The sequence below is a fragment of the Lygodium microphyllum genome, chromosome 3 (assembly GCF_053477565.2).
Source record: "Lygodium microphyllum isolate KBCC chromosome 3, Lygodium_microphyllum_v1.1.10, whole genome shotgun sequence".
NCBI lineage: Eukaryota > Viridiplantae > Streptophyta > Polypodiopsida > Schizaeales > Lygodiaceae > Lygodium > Lygodium microphyllum.
The window spans coordinates 21,194,572-21,204,696 of NC_141137.1; positions in this window are offsets into that span (position 1 = coordinate 21,194,572).

Genomic DNA, 10,125 nt, shown 5'->3' on the forward strand with positions numbered 1-10,125 from the left:
TTGAGTGGATTTGTCCCTGAAATTGAACATTGTGTTGGACGGATTCTTCTTGGAGAATGGCGGATGGACGGTTCTATTTTTGAAATTGACAATGGTGTTGAACATATGCTTCCTCATGCCTTCCGAGGGTGCTACGGCATGGCTTCTCCTTATTCCCTTCAAGTTGCCTTCCCCCTTCACCTATGCATCTGTAGACTTTCCCACTTGCACAGGAGGAAACCTGGTCTATCTCATAAAATGAATTACATTGCACCTTGCACTTCCCTTGCGAGAGCCTTTAGAGATTCTCCCTCATCCTTGAGAGAGCTTTGCTAGAATATTCGATGCTTTCATTCGTTCTTGAGAGAGCATCCTTTATCCTTGATAGGACCTCCCTCATCCTTGAGAGAACCTCGCCAAAGTAGTCGAAACTCTCCCACGTTGTTTCTGAGGTTGCCATCTCCTCCACGGTTTTTAATGAGCTTTGTCATTCACTTTTTGATTGGGTCTTCCTTGGTCTTCCTCTGCTTTTTTTGGTTGCATGGTGACATGGGCAATAGGGGTAGTGTAAGTTGATGCTGATGTGGTAGTGGGGGGATTAGTCTTTGAAAGAAATCGATCAACTAGTTGAAGTGGTGGGGGCCGAGAGCGTATTGCATGGATGATGGGGCCTTTGAAGTTGGTGGGTTGCAGCATTGGTTTGTACTTGAAGAGAAAAGAAGGTGCACTACATGGGGGTGTGTTTGCCTTATCGTGTGGTGCATAGCCGTGCAAGTGTAACTGGGAGTTGGGTTGAACTAGCCTGGGTGTCGTCACACACTTGAGGACCCAGTTTGTGTATCATTGGAGGTGTAGTGCATGACTTAGGGAGACAGCTCTAGAAGTCTTGCTCTTGAGGTGCCGTAAGCGTGAAGTGAGGCATCAAAACGGGCTAGGGGGTTAGAGACAGAGCCGACCAAACTGAAGTCACTGGATGTGCCTAACTTGAGAACCCCTAGGTGTAGTGACTATGACATGTGGAGCTAACTATCCCCTTTTTTTTTTGGATAGATAAACACAATCGACACCATAGATGCATGGTGCTCTTAGGTAGTACCTCGATCCTCTTCTGATGATGCATTATGGGGTGGCCTAAGGGATTTGCTAAAAAAGGCACGTCTTTGCATGTAGCTCTTGAGATTAGCCTTGGCGTTTAGAGGTGTGGTTGACAAAAAAGGGTGTCCACACCTCATAAACCGGCTATCATTCATGTCTTCGAGTACCTTCATGCAAAAAGAGGGTAACAACGTAGCCCTCATCATGGCACAACTATCTATTCCTAGGTTGAGATAAAAAAAGAGTGGCGGGAGGTGGGCCTCCTCGACTAGCTTTTGCTTTAGTAGAAACCTAATAGTTCTAAGATAATTACAAGTTGTGATGAAAGCGGGGTTTGGAAAGGATGAGAAATCCTCGAGGAAGCACTTTATGGAAGGACGGATGTCTCTTGCCTTGAAGGCTAGGCACTCCTCAAGATTCTTTGCATTGGCATTGTAGTCCTTGGGAAAGTCATACCTACCATGCTCCTCCCTTTTGTAATCCACTCCATGCTTGCGAGGGTAGAGCATCTAGATAGGATCAATTATTTCTTCAGGGAGTGTGCCGTAGAATGCCATCCATGCATCAAGCTTTGTATCCCATATCCTTTTCTGCCACTTGGGATGTGCTTCATAGCCTTGGACCATCTTGGGGATCTAGTACACCTTGTCCTACCAATAGTTTGGGACCTACCGCCTCCATCGAGTGATAACTATACTCCGCTCCTCGACCCATCGATTCGCCAATCTATTTCTTTTTGATATCTACGTGCCCTCTCTTCTCTTGTTGCCTCTAGCCCCTTCGTGGCATCCAAGATGTTGTTCATATCTCCTTGTAGCTCTTCATACAACTTTGCTAGCTCCTCATTAAGTCGTTGCATGCTCACAAGGTTCTGCTTCTCCTCAGCCAGCCTTGCTTCCCACTTTCTTTCTTCTCCTTCCTTAGCTTCGAGCTGTTCTTTTAGCTCTCGGATTTCTCATTGATGCTTTGTTGCCTGGCGGGTTGCTTCCAACTTGAGTGCTGCTGAGGGCTGAAACACTCGACTGCAACAAAGGGAGAGCTTCTCTTTCAGTCTCCAACTTGGCTACTACTGCTCTCTTCTCTTCCTTGGCCTTTTCTAGCTGTGCTAGAAGCTCTTTGACATACTCATCATATGTTGTGGCCGTGGGCATCATGGGAGATGCTGTAGAGGCTTCTAACTTCTGCCTCTTGGGATCTTGCCTTGACTCGGCATCGGCTACGATCGGTCTTTTAGCTCCTCCAGTGGGGACTCCTACTCCTAAATCTAGAGCTATCTCCTGCATCTTCGTTACCAAAAACTACATCATGGACATTAACTTGCTAGTGTTCATGGCAGCTACAGTGTCTTGGGCTGTTGAGGTGGTCATGGCATGGGACGTGAAGATTGATGGGAGGGGGTGCATTGGGGCCTTTCCCTTGCCTGATACTATTGGGACTGCTTCAGCCTCTAAGGACTTGGCACTACTGCTTGGCTCTCCTTCCCTCCGAGGGCTCATTACGGCTAGCTCTTCTATGCCAAAATTCTCATCCCCAATGACTTATTCATGGCCTCAACCATGTCTTCATCTTCCTTTCTCCTCAACTCTTCTGCCTCTTCCTATGCTTTTCTTTTTCTCTCTTCTTTGGCCCTCTTGGACTCTCTTTGGGCCCTCTTCAGCTTGGCCCATTTCTCCTTAGTCATTTTTTCTTTTATTTCCTTTTGTGGCTTCAACAGGGTTCTCTTGTTTGGTGCCTTGGACTCTCTCTGGCCAGATGCGTCTCTTGCTCTTCCCTATCACTTATAGTCCTCTCATTGGACTGCTTTTGCTTGGGGTGCGGCAATCGGTCGAGGGTCTCCCCTACTTCCTCTTCACCTCCTTCTGCGTCCTTCAGGGTCTCTTGGATGATGGCTGTTAGTACTCCACCAAAATTGATGGTGGATGCCTTGGAGGAGGACTTTTTTCTGACTGATCTCACTGTGGAGGCTGGGGACTTCCTACTTATTGTTGTTGCACCCGTGGCCAAGGCTTTTGCTGAGTTTTCGATGGTATTGTGCATGAAGGCGTTCCAGTCCACCTCATCTAGGGATCCAACTGCAATGCTTATCACCAATGGTACCCTAATTTTGTTCATAAGGGCATTGTATCTTTGACTAGAGAAGAGGCCATGAACCATCTTAGCCTACAATTTGATTTCAAGGTTTGGGATGTCCGCCAAGATTATCCCATCCACTGTGTGCACGGTAGCCTTGCTCACCCCTAGCATGTTATATACATCCCTCCTTGGGAATTTCTCAGTCCTACTAGCTAAACCTAGGGCCTTCTCCACCATCGCAGGGCTTAACTCCACCTCTACTTGGTGGGCTTCTTCTCCTCTTCTTATCGTCACTGTGCCACAGTTTCTTTCGGCATTGAAGCTCCTTAGAAATTATGTGCACTTGCTGTAATCAATAGCCTGCCCGCCGACCTTCTCTACATACTTCTGTAGGTTGCATTGGTCCACGAGTTTGTTTTATGGCTGGATCCTCCATGATGGCGTCTTCTAGGTTTAGGGCATGCTTGATGTGAAGTGGCTGTAACCCCTTGTTTCTACCATCAAGCCGTACTTTGCTTGCTCTTCCTCAATGAACGAGAGCTTGCCACCTTTATCTTGCCCTGCCATTTTAGGTTCCTATCATATATCATGGCTCACCGTTAGTTTCCTTGAGTCAACTTCCACCAGGAGGTAGATAAAACATACATGAAATCTCTTAAGAATGTGAAATGCTTAAATATAGAGTAAAATATCCACTTCAAGCAATCCACATGATTTAAAAATGTCCATGACAATTTTTCCCACATTCTAAGTCTTGTCATTTAGACATTGATTGATGTTTAAGACATGTTCATTTTCTTCTTTTCTTCTTTTCTAGTTTTCTTTTTATGCTTGTTTCCTTTCCACCTTAACCCCTCCCTTCCCAAGGAATGATTTGAATCCTTCCTAGGATTGGAGAGCGAAGGGCTAAGGGCATTTAAGCATGCTTGGGTGGGACATTACCTTTGTAGAAGCCAAGCATAGAATTGTGGGTTATATTCCAACTGAGCATGGTAGTCCATATCGTGAGGTCTGGTGCCTATGTGTGTGATATAGGTGAGGATATCAGTGATAAGATCACTAGAGTCAATCCTGCTAGCAATGTGTAGCTCTTTTAAGGACTCGATCTAGGTGAGGGTGGCTCATGAAACGATCTTCCAATGATCGATTGCGAGTGATGGCCAATACCCTAAAAGAGGTAGGAGCTACGTAAGTGGGATCATACTCAGAGGTCTTAATGGCGCGTCATTGCTCAACATTGGTCATGATTTGGCAGCCTTCTTGTTCCCGATGAAGTCGAAGAGTATACCATTTGCATAAGAAAGAGGAGTCGTTTTGGCAGCGAGCTGCTTCAACTTCTCAATTTCCTTGTCCATGGCAAGGACTTTGCTCTTGACATAAGATGTGATTAGGTGTTGTTTTCATGCTTGTTCAATGGAGAGCTCGATGGCAATGAGTTCCTTGGGCTACCTTCTGGGAAGTTTTGACAAATACAAATGCATTCACACTTCCATTGCTAAAGACTCATCTAAAAGACCTAAGTCTGCCAATCGTAACTTTTAACAAGCATGGTAAATGTGGCATCCAAGCGTTTGAGGCAGGCAACCAAGTTGTCGCCTGCATTCTCAACTAAGTCAGCGGCCAAGGTTAGAATGGATCTTTGCTGGTAAAAGGGTCTAAGGCTGGCCAAGTGGGTGAGGTTTGGTTGGGTTGGACAATTTAGCAGCAGCTAATGGGTGTAACTTTGGTTGCGGTTCTGGCGTTGGTGCATTAGGGGTGGCTCGTGTGATGGGTGGCACACTACCAGATGCTTGGGCAGCAGTTGGGGTACTAGCAGGGTGAGGTTGAGGCAATTTAGGAGCAGTAGGCTGTGGTTTGGGTCGATAGACTTGTTGAGTTGCGGTGGGTTTAGGTTTTGGAAGGGCAATGGGCCCTACAGCCAAGGGCTTTTGTGGCGTTGATGCTTGATTCGTCTTGATGCTTCGTGTGGTCAAGGTTGAGGATGACATTTGCGTAGTGTGCTTGGCCGTCTTGGCTTTAGGTACCCAAATCTAGGTATTACCCTCGTAATAGCCTTACGCTTGCAATAAGGTCTTGGGAACCCATCGCGGCTTGACTGTCCGTCGATGCTTATAGCTCCTTCTAGGCCTCCTGGGTTTCAAGGGAAGCTTTTTAGCTTGGCGAGTATGTGGTTGGACACTCTTCGATGGTGGTTTTGGATGTTTTGGCACCCATTGGAGTTGGTGTTCAAGGGTTTTAGCTTTGTGGCCGACTTTTCACTAGTGTTGAGGCTTGATGCACATGATGATGAATTACAACCCCCCTTAGGCTCGATGGTGGGCTTCTTTACCGGTGGCTTTACTGTGGCTATGATGGGGCCGTACTACCCTTGCTGAAAGTTGTGACAATTCGTGTATTGCTGATAGCCAGGTGGATGCATTGTGATTGGTAGTCGACATTACAGTGGACCTGCTTCTTAAAGGTTCTCGTCCTGACAGTGATTCCATGCCTGCATCTTTTGTGTTTGGCACCACATAAAATGTCATGGGTGGTAAGCTCTCAGACTCGATAGAGACTGCAACTCTGCACTTTCCCAGAAGTGCATACGATCGGCCGCCAAATGGGTTGAGTTTGGCATTAGTGGGCTGTAACTGTGGTTTATCGATTTGAGTCCAATGATTGTAAGTAAAGATAATAAAGTTAGCGCCTTCATCGATCAATGCATCAATGGCATGTGTCTGTTGGGCTGTCTGTAATGGTCATGTGCAGGTAAGCCGGAGCTACTGCTTCCTCATCCTTCGCTTCATTTTTTGTAATGGTGACTATGCATACATTGATAGGGGCTTCTAGCATTGGAGGTTCGTGAAGTGGATGTATTGGGGGGGGGGGGGGGGGTATACTTGTTTATGCAGCTTCCATTAAAGAAGCCTATGCCCTCACCTTCCAGGGTTTTGAGTTCCACATTACTAGTTTGGCTTATGGTGCAAATTTTGAAAGGTCCTAACCCCCTAAACTTCATTTTTTGCTTATGTCCCTTGACCGAGTACAACAGTACTACTAAGTCACCTTGTTTGAAATCTTGATGCTTGATGTGCTTGTCAAACCAGCTTTTGCATCATGCCATTTTGCAGATCAGTGCATGAGTGGCCAGAAGCCGAGTTTTTGATAAGCATTCTAGCTCAACTAGATGTTCCGTCCATGCTTCTTTCCCCTCCCATCTCTCTTGAATGGCGATTCTTAAGCTACCTACGAAGAACTCTATAGGTAAAATTGCTTCTATTCTGTAGGTCAACCTAAAGTGGGTCTGTCCCATAGCCATTTTATAGGTTGTTCGATAGGCCCATAAGTGTTGCCATTAGCTTGTTATCCTAGTCTCATTGCAGAAGTAGAGACTACCTTGGTCAGGACATTTTCCAGGATCTTATTTGTTAATTTCACTTGGCCATTCGCCTGAGGGTAGTAGGGTGAGGATTCTCGATGGATGATTAGGAAGGTGGATAGAAGATAAGTGATCACCTCGTTGATGAATGTGTGCCTTGATCACTAACAAGTTTGATGGGGTAGCCAAATCAAGAGATTACTTGCTCCCATAAAAACTCAAAAGTGGTTCGTGCATCGTTCTTTCGAGTGGCTCGAGCTTCCGCCCACTTCATGAGATAATAGGTGGCAATGATAATGTATTTGGCTTGTGTATATTGAGCCGCGAGATTGATAGGCCCGATGAAGTCGATCCCCCATTTCTCGAATGGTTGTCGTGCTATAATGGGACTTAGCTCCATTTTGTCCTTGCGAAGTGGCACCTTGGTCCATTGGCACTCGTCACAGTGTTTTACGAACTGTGCCGCATCTCGGAAAAGTGTGGGCCACCATAGTTAAGACTTCAGCACCTTGTGGCCTATCGTATCTCCACTGAAGTGTCCTCTTGCAATTCCTCTGTGCGTCTCAATTAGTATGTCATGCATTTCGTGCTCACACACGCACCTCCGCAGCAACCCGTTTGCCCTAGCCGATAGAGTTGGCTTGCTATTAATTGATAGGGTTGATTTTGAGAATGAGCTGCCTCAGTTGAGCCTTTTCTATGGGTCAGTTATGTAGTCCGTGCTCCAACACTTGGACTATGTCGTCTGCCTAGTATGGCATCAAGTCAGCTCTAAACAGATCTCTTTCATTAGATAGGGCAAATAGATGTGCATCGGGTAATTCGTCTCCAATGCCCTATCTAGTGGCTTTTCTAGTGGGTATGTAAGACACATGATCAGCCATATAGTGTTGTTTTCCCTTGCGTACAACAATAGAGAAGTCAAATTTGAGAAGCAAAAGTAACCATCGTGCTATGCGACCTGTAGCACAAGGTTTGTTTACTAGATACAACAAGGCTTGATGGTCAACAAGGAAAATAAAGGGCATAGCTAGGAGATAATGCCGAAATTTCTTTACTGCAAACACCATGGCCAATCCCTCTCGTTCTATTGTGGAGTAATTCATTTCTATATCCGCGAGCTGCCTACTAGCAAAGCTCACTGATAGTCTAGATTGTGATTACCAGACTGGCACAGCACAACTCCTACTGCGAATTTCGAAGTGCCAATATGAACATGAAAGGTTATGTTCTAGTTTGGGGCTCTTAGAATTGATGTGGTGGTTAGAACCTTCTTCAATTACTCGTATGTGTGGCAACATTCCTCATTCCACTCGAATATTATCAGTAGCTTGTACAGGGGTCTAGCAATCAATGCATAGTTTAGTACAAACCATCGATAGTACCCTGTATGGCCTAGGAAGAATTGAACTCCCTTGTAATCGATTGGTGGTGGAAGATCGACAATGACCTTGACTGTCAAGAATTCAATGGTGGCAATGCCATTTTTGGACACCACGTGCCCTAGGATGCATCCGTATTTTACCCAGAACTAGCACTTTAAGGGGTTTAATGAGAGATGATATAGTCTACATCGTTCAAAGATTGCTCAGAGTTTGTCTAAGTATTCCTTCCAGTCGGAGTGAGTCATCAATGAAGACCTCTAACTCTTTCCTAAGCATGTCCTTGAATATTGCGCACATGAGCCTCTGGAAAGTAGCATGTGCGTTAGTCAACCCGAAAGGCATGACTATGTAGGCGAAGACGCCCCACTTAGTGTGGCGAAGGCGGTCGTGCTTGTTGTCAGGGTGCACTTGCACCTGATTGTATCCTAAGAAGCCATCCAGAAAATTGTAGACCTCTTTGCTCGCTACTCTCTCGAGCATGTGTTCGGTGTATGGCAGTGGATAATTGTCCCTCTTAGTAGCAACATTTACTTTCTTGTAAGCTGACACACACTTTGATCTTTCCATTCTTCTTCAATATGATTACTATGGGCGAGACCCAGTCCGTGTGCTCAATCTCATAAATGAAACTTGCCCTTAGTAACTTGTCAAATTTTGCCTTGATTGTGTGAGCATGCTTGGGATTCATAGGGTACGATAGCTGCTTGACCGACATCGTGCATCGGGGGTCATGGGGATTTTATGAGTTATGATACTCAGATCTACCCCTTTCAGCTCATCGAGGGACCAAGAAAAGACATCCCTATGCTCTCACAAGAGAGTAAGGAGACTTTCCTCCTCTTCCTCGGTCAAGTCATCGACAATAAAGACAAGTCGGGGTGTCTCCCCTTCCTTGGCTAGATCAACCTCCTTGACCATGGCTGGTCCTTCTATTTGTTCGCTTGCTTGTCCCTATTGTTTGGCTCCTTGCAAGATCACTACCGTGTTGCCCTTCTTAAACTTAGTAATTGCTTTGGCAAGTCTTGCGGCTTCCTTTGCTCTTTAGCATGTGTATCCCTAGGCTTTTTGTGTTGTTCTTCCTTCAACCTTTGGTGCCTGAGATGTACTAGTAGGTCCTCTTTGGTGCATTTGGTCTTAGGTGGTTGTGGCACCTTAAGATCACTATCTAAACTTACATCTGACTCAGAATCGAACCCTCCATCTTCACTAGAAGAGGGAGTCTCGCTTGGTGGTGGTAGTTCAGATGGTGACTCTGTCCTAATAAGCACTAGTGAAGCACTCGACTGGGTAATGCCTACTTGGTCATATAGTCAATTGCCCTTACGTGCTCCAGCCAGGCTCGATCACAATTCATGCGCATGACTCCTCTCTCGATTCTAAAAGCATTCTTCCTATGCGGGTTGGAGTCAGCTTGAATTTGCTCTATAACCCTTCCCTTAATGTCATATTCTACTGTGTCCATCTCTCCTTTGCTTCCATTACTGAGAAGGAACAAAAATCCTCATATTTTTTGTTGGAACAATCCTCCTCTGATTGCTCATCATCTCCTAGGTCTCGATAGGGTCTTTCCTTCTCGTCAGTGAGACTAGGACTCAATTGTACGTTAAGTTTAAGTCGTGCACTTGGGTGCTTTGCCACTTAGGTTCGTTCAAGAGATCTTGGAGAGGTTTAAGGTTAGCAGCTAGATTGCTATCTAGTTTGCTTGTCAAATATTCTAGGATCTCTAGGAGTTCTCGCTTGTTACTTGGGACATGGAGTTAGATGGGGTTGGATTGTCCACTCGAGCTTTTGGCCATCATGCAGATTGGCATTGAGGGTGTGTTTCTAGGCTTATCAGCTATCCTAACAGCCTTCTCCTACTCCTCACAGTTTGAGAATGGGAGATCAATCGTGGTAAGCATGTGCATCCAATCTCGCTCATCCTTGGGGTAGGGGATATATTTGGTCAATGGCCCGTAAGATTTTCTAATTTGTGTATCACCCTTTAGCATGGTGGAGATGGCGTCTAGGTTGATTGTTGGTATGGTCTTCCATGTATCCATCTCTACTTTTACTACCTCCATTCGATTGCCTAAGAAGATCAGACCATTGCCCTAGTCTTCTATGACCCCTACATTTCGCATCCAGGGTCGGGCCTAACATGATGTCATAGTCCACTCCCTTCATAACTATAAAGTCAATAGAGAATTGGATTCCTGCAATCTTCAAGGGCCAGTTCCTTAATACTCCAAATGG